The sequence below is a fragment of the Fukomys damarensis genome, unplaced genomic scaffold (genome assembly GCF_012274545.1).
Source record: "Fukomys damarensis isolate Sample0158 unplaced genomic scaffold, DMR_v1.0_HiC HiC_scaffold_24, whole genome shotgun sequence".
Taxonomy (NCBI): Eukaryota; Metazoa; Chordata; class Mammalia; order Rodentia; family Bathyergidae; genus Fukomys; species Fukomys damarensis.
In genome coordinates, this window is record NW_022900936.1 from 14,504,560 (window position 1) to 14,514,846 (window position 10,287).

General features: G+C 37.8%; 1 non-coding gene across 1 annotated transcript; it reads left to right on the forward strand.

Moving 5' to 3' along the window:
- The first annotated feature begins 3,356 nt into the window (after positions 1-3,356).
- On the forward strand, positions 3,357-3,463 carry LOC117283316. Its single transcript, XR_004514283.1, has one exon. It is a non-coding gene; the product is annotated as a U6 spliceosomal RNA (small nuclear RNA).
- The last annotated feature ends 6,824 nt before the right edge of the window (positions 3,464-10,287 follow it).

Here is a 10,287-nt window from a genome sequence, read left to right on the forward strand (position 1 = left end):
TTCTCCCCACATCCCGGCCAACATTTGTTGTTATTTGATTTCTTGATAGCAGCCATTCTTTGTGGAGTGAGGTGGAATCTCAGTGTTGTTTTCATCTGCATCTCTCAAATGACTAGTGATGTGGAACATTTTTTCATATATTTACTTGTTGTTCTTACTTCTTTGCCTGAGAAATGTCTGTTCATTTCAGATGCCCATTTTTGAATCAGGTCTTTATATTGGGGGGGGGCTGATTGTTTTGAGTTCTTTATATAATCTGGATAATAGTGCTTTGGCTGAGGAGCAGCTGGTAATATTTTTTCCCACACTGTAATAGCTAAAACTTGGAAACAGCCCATTTGCCCATCAGTTCGAGACTGGATAAAGAAGATGTGGTTTTTCTATAAAATGAAATACTCCTCAGCCATAAAGAATGAGAAACTAGAGTTACTCATAGGAAAATGAATGCATATTGAGGTCATACTCTTAAGTGAAATAAATAAGTCACACATGTGTAAATACCAAATAGTTTCTCTGGTGTGAAAAATTGAAAGTGTAAATAGGATCCAAATGGTATAATTGACAATGTGAAGTAGGAAGAAAAGGGCTAAAGGTGTAGGGAAAGTGGGAAAGGTAGGGGAAAGGAAATAAGGGAAAAGAAAAGCTATGAGAAAAAAAGGAAAAAAAAAGTTTTTATAGATAGGGAATGGAGGAGGGGGTGAAGGGAGGACAGGGGTATGGGGAAAAATGAGAACCAAGTCCTGTCACATAAAGGTACAAGAGCCCAGTGATGAATGTAACTGTATTGTATACCTAAAAAGTACCAAGAAACTCAATGAGGAAAAAAATAATGCCCATCTTATTTTATATTTAGCTAACCTTGATACCAATTCAGTAACTATATTTTAAAAGACAGTAAAATCACTGATAATTCCACTGCCTTGAGCCTCATAAAATTACATGAAGTCATGAAAACATTTTTATCTTTGCAGTTATATGTACTGAAATGACTGGTTACTAGTTTCTAAATAACTGCTAAGAGTACCTATCATAGTGACTGCAGCATCTTAACCAGAAGCACCGGCTTTCCCATAATTGCATGTATTAAGAAGTAAAACCTGAACCAAAAGAGTGGAGAAGGATAATGTGCTCTGCCTGTCTGTTCATGTCACTGCTCTCTGCTGCTACCTGTGTAGGAGCTCTGTGCACACCTAATTTTCAGCTTCTTGGCATGAGGCTTTCTTCTTTTTTTTTCTTTTTATAAAAAATGTATTTCTCTGTAAATACAAATTCCATTATCAATAGTCCAGTGGAAAAATACTAGAAATTAGCATTGAAAACATTTTTCTTAATAAGTAGAACTTTGGCATTCAAAATTCTAGCTGTAAACTCTATTACAAAAGAAAAACAACCCCTTTACAAAAAAAAGGAGGCAAAAATGACAGGGCAGAATCCTTCTTATTCATAGATGCATTACTTGCTTCTTTCCAGAGTTAGATGCAAAAATCCAGCCTGCTGACCATTTCTGCTTTGGAATTCCTTTTGCTTTGTCAATTATTTCAACTCTTCTTGAGTTTTTATTTTCTCTATTTTAATATTATTAACAATTTTTATTATTTACTTACTGTGTGTATCATGTTCTTTATAGCATATTCCTTTAATTTTCCAAATAATACTTTGGAGAAAACCTTGGTAGTCTTAATTTAAATGAGTGGAAAATAAGGTACAAACAAGCTAATTATCTTGTTGCATCTCATATAGATCAGAGACTATACTTCAGTCTAGGACTACCTGATCTCAAAGATATTTTTATATCTTATTGCCTCATCACAAAATTGTAGAATGTTTTGATATATGAATTAGGAATCAAAGTTGAGTTCTGGGCATAGCACTAATAAGCATCATTAAATTTATCAGCATCAGTATATTAAGGATGTATGATTTACGTAAATGTAAAGCTTACCACCAGTTTGGTAAACCAATAGAACCACTACATGCGTTATCACCTCTGGAGACAATACATTCTTTTATTATTTGCACATGGACAATTTTGTCTAGGGCTTGAACAGTATAATTGCTAGAAGAACCAGTCACAGAAACTTAGAATAAGAACTCTAATATCAAATCCCCCCATGGCAATTGCTTTTCTCTCTTCTCCTCCCTCTGAAAGGTCTATTTTTGGAGTTTGTTTTCATGGGAGATTTCTTACTGTGTCTCACCTGCATCAATGGCCTAGAATGCTACCAAGAAGAAAGCAATGACATTTAATACATTGCAAAAAGGGATCCAAGTCACTCCAGAGACTAGTTTGTGTTCTTCCAAAATTAGTACACCGAGAGCCTAACACCCAAGGTGATGGTAATGGGGAATGGCGGAGGAGAGGTGATTAGGTCAGGGAGAGAGAACCTTCATGGATAAGATGAGTGCTTTATATAAGAGGCCCCAAAGCTATGCCTTTTTCTTTTCACCAGAAATTGCATCCTCACCAGAACCTACTGGCACCAGGAAGATTCATTCTTACAGTCTCCAGATCCGTAAGATTTGAATGTGTTGTTTGTAAGGCACCTGGATTATTGCATTTTGTTATAGCAGCCTGAACAGATGAAGACATTAGTAGACTCTACCTAAGAGCCTTTGCCTTTACCCTTAAGAAAAAAAATGTGTCATGGTGAGTGTGTGCGCATGAGCAAGGATATTTGATTCACAAAGGTCAAATGGTTGCATTCTGGAGTATTCTTTGTTTTGTTAAAATAATCCTGTAATATAAGCAACTTGAAAAGGCTTCCTGTGATGTGATGAGTTTTCTGTTTATTACATCAAATTCAGTAGCATAAATGCAACAATCAAAGGCTGTCTGTAGGTTTAAATCCCTGCAGCTCTGGTAAAGTAATAGATAAGACTAGTAGGATGGCCTCAGTTTATTCTTGAATATTTTATCTATTGGAAGTTGTACTACCTTCTGTAACTCTCTAGATTCCCAAGTTCCTCTTTTTTTCAGTTCCTATAGCAAGGGTCACCTATCTCCAAACTTCTTCTGTATCTGTCTCTGGTTCTGATTTTTATAAATGTAGTTGTTTGGCTTCCCCCTTATGAGTCTTATTACAAAGACAATCGAATAACCAAGTTTACCTTGTTGACTAGAAAAGTCTTAGCATAAATTCTTGATGCACTAAAATGCTAGAAAAGTTAATAAAAATATGACAATGTCTAATTCTGACAATATACAAGCCCATGTCTCAGTTGCACAGAATGCTTACACCAGGATGATAAAGTTAGAGCCAGTCTAATGATCACTGGGCTTCCTGACATGAAATTGACATAATGGTAATATTTCTTTCAAAAGTTTGCCATAGTGACAATCAAGAAATGACGCAGTAATGCTCACTTCGGCAGCACATATACTAAAATTGGAACGATATAGAGAAGATTAGCAAGGCCCCTGCGTAAGGATGACGCCCAAATTCGTGAAGTGTTCCATATTTTTAATGAGTTACACATGTGTAAATACCGAATAGTTTCTCTAGTGTGAAAAACTAAAAGTGTAAATAGGATCCAAATGGTATAATTGACAATGTGAAATAGGAAGAAAAAGGCTAAAGGTGTAGGGGAAGTGGGAAGGGTAGGGGAAAGGAAATAAGGGAAAAGAAAAAAAAGAGAAAATGGAAACAAAGTTTTGTAAATAGGGAAAGGTGGAGGGGGTGAAGGGAGGGCAGGGAGAAGGGGAAAAAATGAGAACCAAGACCTGTCATGTAAAGGTACAAGATCCCAATGATGAATGTAACTGTACTGTATACCTAAAATGTACCAATAAACTCAAAGAGAGAGAGAGAGGACATGACATTAAAAACTCAGCTTGATAGTGTACATAGTAAATATTCAGAAAGCACTAGCTATATTATGGTAATTATCTCTAGAAATTTAGCAGTTTGGAAGTATGTAGATTGAAAGTGTTCATAGTTTAATGTTTTTCTTAATGCAACACTTAACCAAGGAGAAAATGCATTTCTAAAAGTAAACTTCTCCAGTAGAAGTTTTCCCATTGTTTGCAATTGCTATGGTCCCTTAGATGTGTTGGTTTACACATTACCAGTATATTTTATAGCTTCCATCGGTCATATTCCACTAATCAGGCATAGCTTTACAAAAAGAAACACGGAAGAGAACTTGAGAGGCAAGGTTATAGAGAAGGACAGGGGATGTTCATAAATCAAAGAAAGGTGAAGGCTGGCCAAGGGAGAATCTGATGAGAGAGAGAAAGAGAGAGAGAGAGATGGCCTCTACAACACAGACCAAAACATTTCCAAATTCTGAGTAATCCACATTTCAACTCCTTCAAGCAGCACATACTAATTTTTATAGATGGCATGTTTATGGATGACTTTATTGAAAAACAAAAATCCCTAGACTGTCACCATGCGGGTACCAGACACAAGGAATCAATAAAGTCCCAAGTCCCCATGGAGTAGACAAAACATGTACTCACGGTAAGGCCATACTGTGCATGTGAGCGAGTGACAGCCCGGGGAAATTAAACTTTTCCTAGAGGTGTTGCCAAGGACCCCATGGGGGCAGTGACAATGCATCTGGACTGTGAAGCCTAAGTGGGGTCACCCAGAGCTGAATTGGGGGTGGGGGTTTGAGAAATTCTCCTTGGCTGAACTTGCTCTACAGTTCTTAAAGTATTGTGACAGCTATTTCACAAACTTTGCCTTGACCCATGTAACCATTATTCGGGTGCATACTGTATCTGCATTTTGTCAATCTCAAAATTGATGATCATAAAGAAAAAAAGCTCAAGTTTGATAAGTGTAGTGACATAAACGTAATCCCGGCAGTATGGGAGACTGAGGCAGAAGAATCAAGAGTTGAAACCCAGCTGGGGCAACTTAGTGACTTACTTTTCTCAAAATAAATAATAAAAAGGGGCTGAGGATGTAGCTCAGTGTAAAGTCCCTGGGTTCGATCCCCAGTACTGCAGGAAAAAAACAAAAAACCCTCAAGTTTGCATAGTTAGCTGGCAGCTATGTTTTCAGATATGAGTCCAGTAGTGCATGATTTCATGTTTCCTTTCCACTCCATAACACTTCTCTCAGAACATCCTAGGCAAATGCCCTTGAGGGGGAAAGTTCTGGTATTTTGGCAGAGAATGGCAAGATAGGTACAGAGTAAGCAGGTCAATGTACAGTTTTGTTAAAGGCGAAGGGGCTGCAAAGATACACAATTGAAGGCTTTTTATATTCCACTCTGCTAAAATTTATCTTCATACAATTTATTCTCTCTTCTTTTTCACTTTCAGTACCGTCTTGTCCTCATGAAAGAATGGTCCCAGTCACAGTTTTCTTTTTCCTAAAATTTGGATTCCAAAAGTGTATATTCTGTTCCTCCAAAGTTCAAACTCCATCTTATTTTGAATTTAAAAATTAACCTTCCATGAAGCAATTGTTAACTTGCATAGCGATTCCTTTATCTGAGGAGCCAACTTCTTTTTACTTGATTTATACTTCTATTGAAAAGCACTTTGGCCCAAATGAATTAAATGCAAAATTCCTCATTTCAAAATTCACTGGTCTATTAGTTTGCAGTGCTATTCTGTTTCAGATAAAGATGGTTGGGCCAGCTAAAGCCCTGATCTAAGTTGGCCATAAAATGCCCCATGGTATTGTTTTTGAAAGAGTTAAAGGCATCAAATCTAGAGTTTTGACCAAGTTCCAGATTAAATCATTGGCTTCTGCCTCTTAAATTCTCTCTGTGGCTTTTTATGGTATTCTTGGTGGTTTGTCCAGCCTTGCCTTTGAGTTATTGGAAAGCTCTCTTTAGCAGGCAGATGATCCCCGTATTTGTTCATAATATGTACTAACATTCAAGTTAGCAGGTCAATGGGGTGGTGAAATTTCTATTCAAGTCCCCGACTGTAGGCCCTGGAAAGTCTCTGGGTACCTTTATGCTCCAGTAACCATCAAAAGTTAGTGATGTAAAGCAATGACCATCATTTTACTTCAGTTTCTGCAACTTAGGTGAGGCTTGTGGTGACTAATGTCTCTCCTGTGCTTAACATCAACTGGGTCACCCCAAGTGTGGGGGACTGGGATCATCTGATTTGTTGGTTACTTGCACATCTGACAATGATGCTGGCTGTCATCCTGGGCCTCTATTGGGGCTCTATCTGGCTTTTCCATTTGGATAATATATACCTTTCTCATAGCTTATCTACTGCGTTTTAGGTATGAGTTTCCCTAGAGGGAGGGAGGTTGAAGCTGAATCACTGTTTTGTAATTTAGCCTTCAGGATTATATAATGTAATCCACAACATCCTCTTCATTCAGAACAAGTTATTTTGCCCAATTCAAATTCAAGGAAATGGGAATTAAAGGTTACTTTTTGGAAGGAGGCATATAAAGTAATTTTTGGGTATATTTCAATTTACTGCACTTATCTTTTCACCTCTGTTTAAAAAGAGAGGGAGCATCAGAGAGTAGCAGGTGACAATAGGTCTGGTTCTGATCTCCCTGTAAATGTACCAAGACTATTAAGTGCACTTTCATGATAAAGAGTCTGTATATTTTGTCTAAATTAGGCATTGGCAGTCATGGTCTATAGGAGAAATCCAATACACTGGTTTTGTAAGAAAAGTTTCATTGAGACACAACCATATTATTTAATTTATGAATTGTCTATAGTTTGTACTTAACAATGACAGCAGAATAGCTCCAATAGAGACCTATGGGGTATAAATCTTACAACATTTACCTTTATGGCCCTTTACATAAAGTATTTGCCAACCTGTTTTAAACTGTTCATCCATTGTAATATGATTTCTGACCTTGTTTAATGGTAACTAACTAAACACTAGTGTCCTGGGCTAGTGGAACTCTAATGCTACCAACTATCCATCACAAGAAGCAAAGTGTCTAGAGGTCTGGACTATGCGTGCAAAGTCATATAAATGACAAAGAGATCTATAGACACCACATTTATCGTGTCACTCAAGGTTCAGTGAGAGAACTATTAAAGGATTTTCTGCAGAGATTTGACCTTATGCCATTTGAGAACCTGGTTCATCAGCATAAGGGAGAATCTCTTTGGTCAGCCATCAGAGAGAGCAGCCACTCAGGAAAGGAAACATGCATAAGATGGAACTTGAAAAGCTGAGCTAAAGTCTCATGAAGACAAAATGGTACCTCTCTGATGTGCGTACTTATAAAGATGATCTTGGAACCCATGCCAGTCCTCTTGGTCTCCTGCTTTGATAATAGTGGTCTCCTGTAGCAGAGTTTGTTTTCTTTTATCATTCACTTGCACCAAGAGTCAAAGATGGATCTGGCTTTTACTTCACTTCAGCCTCTGCATCTCATACAAGATGCCTGTCTCTTGTGATCCACACTCACAAGACTAACATGGGGAAAATAATCTGGGAAATGCAGTCCAGCCCAATGGGTGTAATACACATATCTCATAGCATGCAAATGGGACTGGATTCAGTAAACTCCAGGGCTCATTGCAAGACCGTTCTACAGATGTCTCAGAGGCTACACATGCTCATCAATCTGACTCTTACCTTTGATATTCCAAGTTTGGCAGTGACGCCACATTTGGTACACTTGTCTAAGCTAGGAACCCCGTAATTCTTGATGATTCTTTCCTGTTCTTCCGCAATGCTCTCTTAAGAGCCCATTCTGTCTCCTAGGTGTGTATTTAGTGTTTTCTTCCCTTGCCATTGCTGCTTTCTTAGCTCATCCTTTACTCCTTTCAAAGAGATTACTATAATGATGGGATATAATATTATGGTTTTTATCTCGATGTCCTTCCAAAGCCTTATGAGCTATTGGCGGGGCTTTTGAGAGGTGATTGGATCATGAAGGCATGACACTTATCAGTGCATTAGTCCACTAATGAGTTTGTGGCTAAATGGGATCTGGGAGGTAAAGTCTGGTTGGAGGAGGTAGGCTGATGGGGCATGGCCTGGAAGGGTATTCTTCCTTCTCCTTTGATCGCTGTTTCTCACCACCATGGTATGAGCTGTTTTTCCTCTGCCAGAACCTTCTGTTGTGCTGCCCTGCCTCGGAGCAAACCGATGGATTAGAACTTCTAAAACCTGTGAATCAAAATAAACCTCTCCTCCTTTAACTTCTGCATGTCAGGTATTGTGTCTCAGTTACAAGAAATAACTAAAACATGAAAGATCTCCGGGTTGTTAATCCTAAACTCCTTCAATCATCTTCACTGCTCCATGGCAGAATATCGAAACACAAATATCATAGCATCCTACACACAAAAGTCATTTAATATCTCTTAATATTTAATTGAGGATAAAGTCTCAAATCAGCATAGCATTCAAGAATATTCATAATTTGAGGTTGTAGACTTTGATTATTTTTTCCTACTACTTAGCACTGAAACCTTTTTCTATTGTTTTGGGAATTACCAGTTTACCAGTTTAAGTGAGAGGCACAGACTTCTTCCTATTAGAAAAGTTGAAAATTTTAGTTGTCACATTTTACAACTGCCCCCACAATAAGACTGAGATTCCTTCAAGTAGTCAGTCCCAGAGCAGAGATGATTATGTTTTATAAAAAAACCCAAAAACCAAACATTTCCATTTGTGCTGTGATCATCCAAATATGTGTAGGATTTTCCCCACAAGCCAAACAATTCTCCGATGAAAACCAACTGGGTACTCCATAATTCAATTCAATTCTGACACTATCTTCTTTTTTTTTCTTTTTATTGAGTCTATTGGTACATTCTAGTCATATAGTACAGTTACATTCATTACTGAGATCTTTACCTTTACATGACAGGTCTTGGTTCTCAGTTTTTCCCCTTGTCCCTGCCCTCCCTTCATCCCCTCGTCCCCTCCCCATTTACAAACACTTTATTTCCATTTTTTTATTTTCTTATACTTTTTTCTTTTCCTTTATTCCCTTTCCCCTCCCCTTCCCACTTTCCCTACACCTTTAGCCCTTTTCTTTGTATTTCACATTGTTAATTAATTGACAAGTCACACAAGTTGAGGCATTGGTTCCATAGACTTCTTTCCCCTTACTTCATTCAGATGACAGGCATCAGCAAAGAGTTGTGATGGGTGCTTCAGCCTGACCATCAAACAGGGGTCACACAACATCACCTCTCAAGGTTCAATTAATTTACTAGAGTGACTTACAGAGCTCAGGGAAACACTGTTTATGAAGATTTTACAAAGGATAGAGATCAACATCCAGATGGATGCCAGATGCATAGGAAAAGGTGTGAGCAAGGGTCGTGGGACTTCCATGCCCTACTTGGGCATATTACCTTCTAGTTATTTCCACTTGTTTTACAATTTACAGGCTCTCCACACTTTGGCCTTTTGGGGTTTTACAGAGGTGTCATTCTATAGGAGTGACTGATTACATCCTTGGCCATCAAGCAAATCCAATCTTCAGCCTCTTTTCTCTCCCCAAAATTTTTGGGTTAGGCTAAAAGTTCCAAGTCTCTAGTACCATGGTTACTTCCACTGGCAACCAGCCACCAATCCTGACACTACCAAGGCTGGACTCATTCAAACAAGTAATTTTTCAGAACCCCTATGTATAAAGGACATTAGGAGCTCTGTCTCAGGATCAGAGGGCAGAGATCAAATATATATTTCACAATATCAGAGTAAGGAATTATCTGGAGACAGTTGAAAGTTGTTTCAAGCTTGATTTTCTTGGTGCAGAATTGGCAGTAAGACCAATTGTTTTGCTTCATGATTTTGAAATGTTCTGAAAAAAATCTTTCTGACCAATTCTGTTCTTTGATTTGACTGTTGTTCTGGCTTGTTTTGCTGGTTGTGTTGGCTATTATTCTTGTCTCTAAACCTGGCTCTCCAGACTTCTTAATAAGTCTGTGAGCAACTAATCACCCCTTTAACAAGCTCTTTTTTATGCTAGTCTTCCATGAAGGTGTCTGTTGCTTATCTCATCACAGGAAGAAGAAATTTCTAGACATGCAGCAGACATCTTGAGAATATAGGGGAATAGACAAATTAAATTTAAATCAGTTAACAAAGAAAACTAAAAATATGGGGATATTGAACTAAGTGGACCTGTGTTTAGTATTTAGACTGACATACTTGATAAAATTCAGGAGGGGCGAAAGTGGGGAAAATTGCCATTGTTAAGTAATGCTGAGATGAGAGTGAATTGATATATCAGTTTGGAAAGCAGTTTGGTAGTTTCTATGAAAATAAAATAGTACCTTTTGACTCAGTATTATCAGTTTTTTGAAACTATGTGACAGATTTAAAAAGCACTAGTATATCAGGAGGTATAGAAGAATATTTGTTAT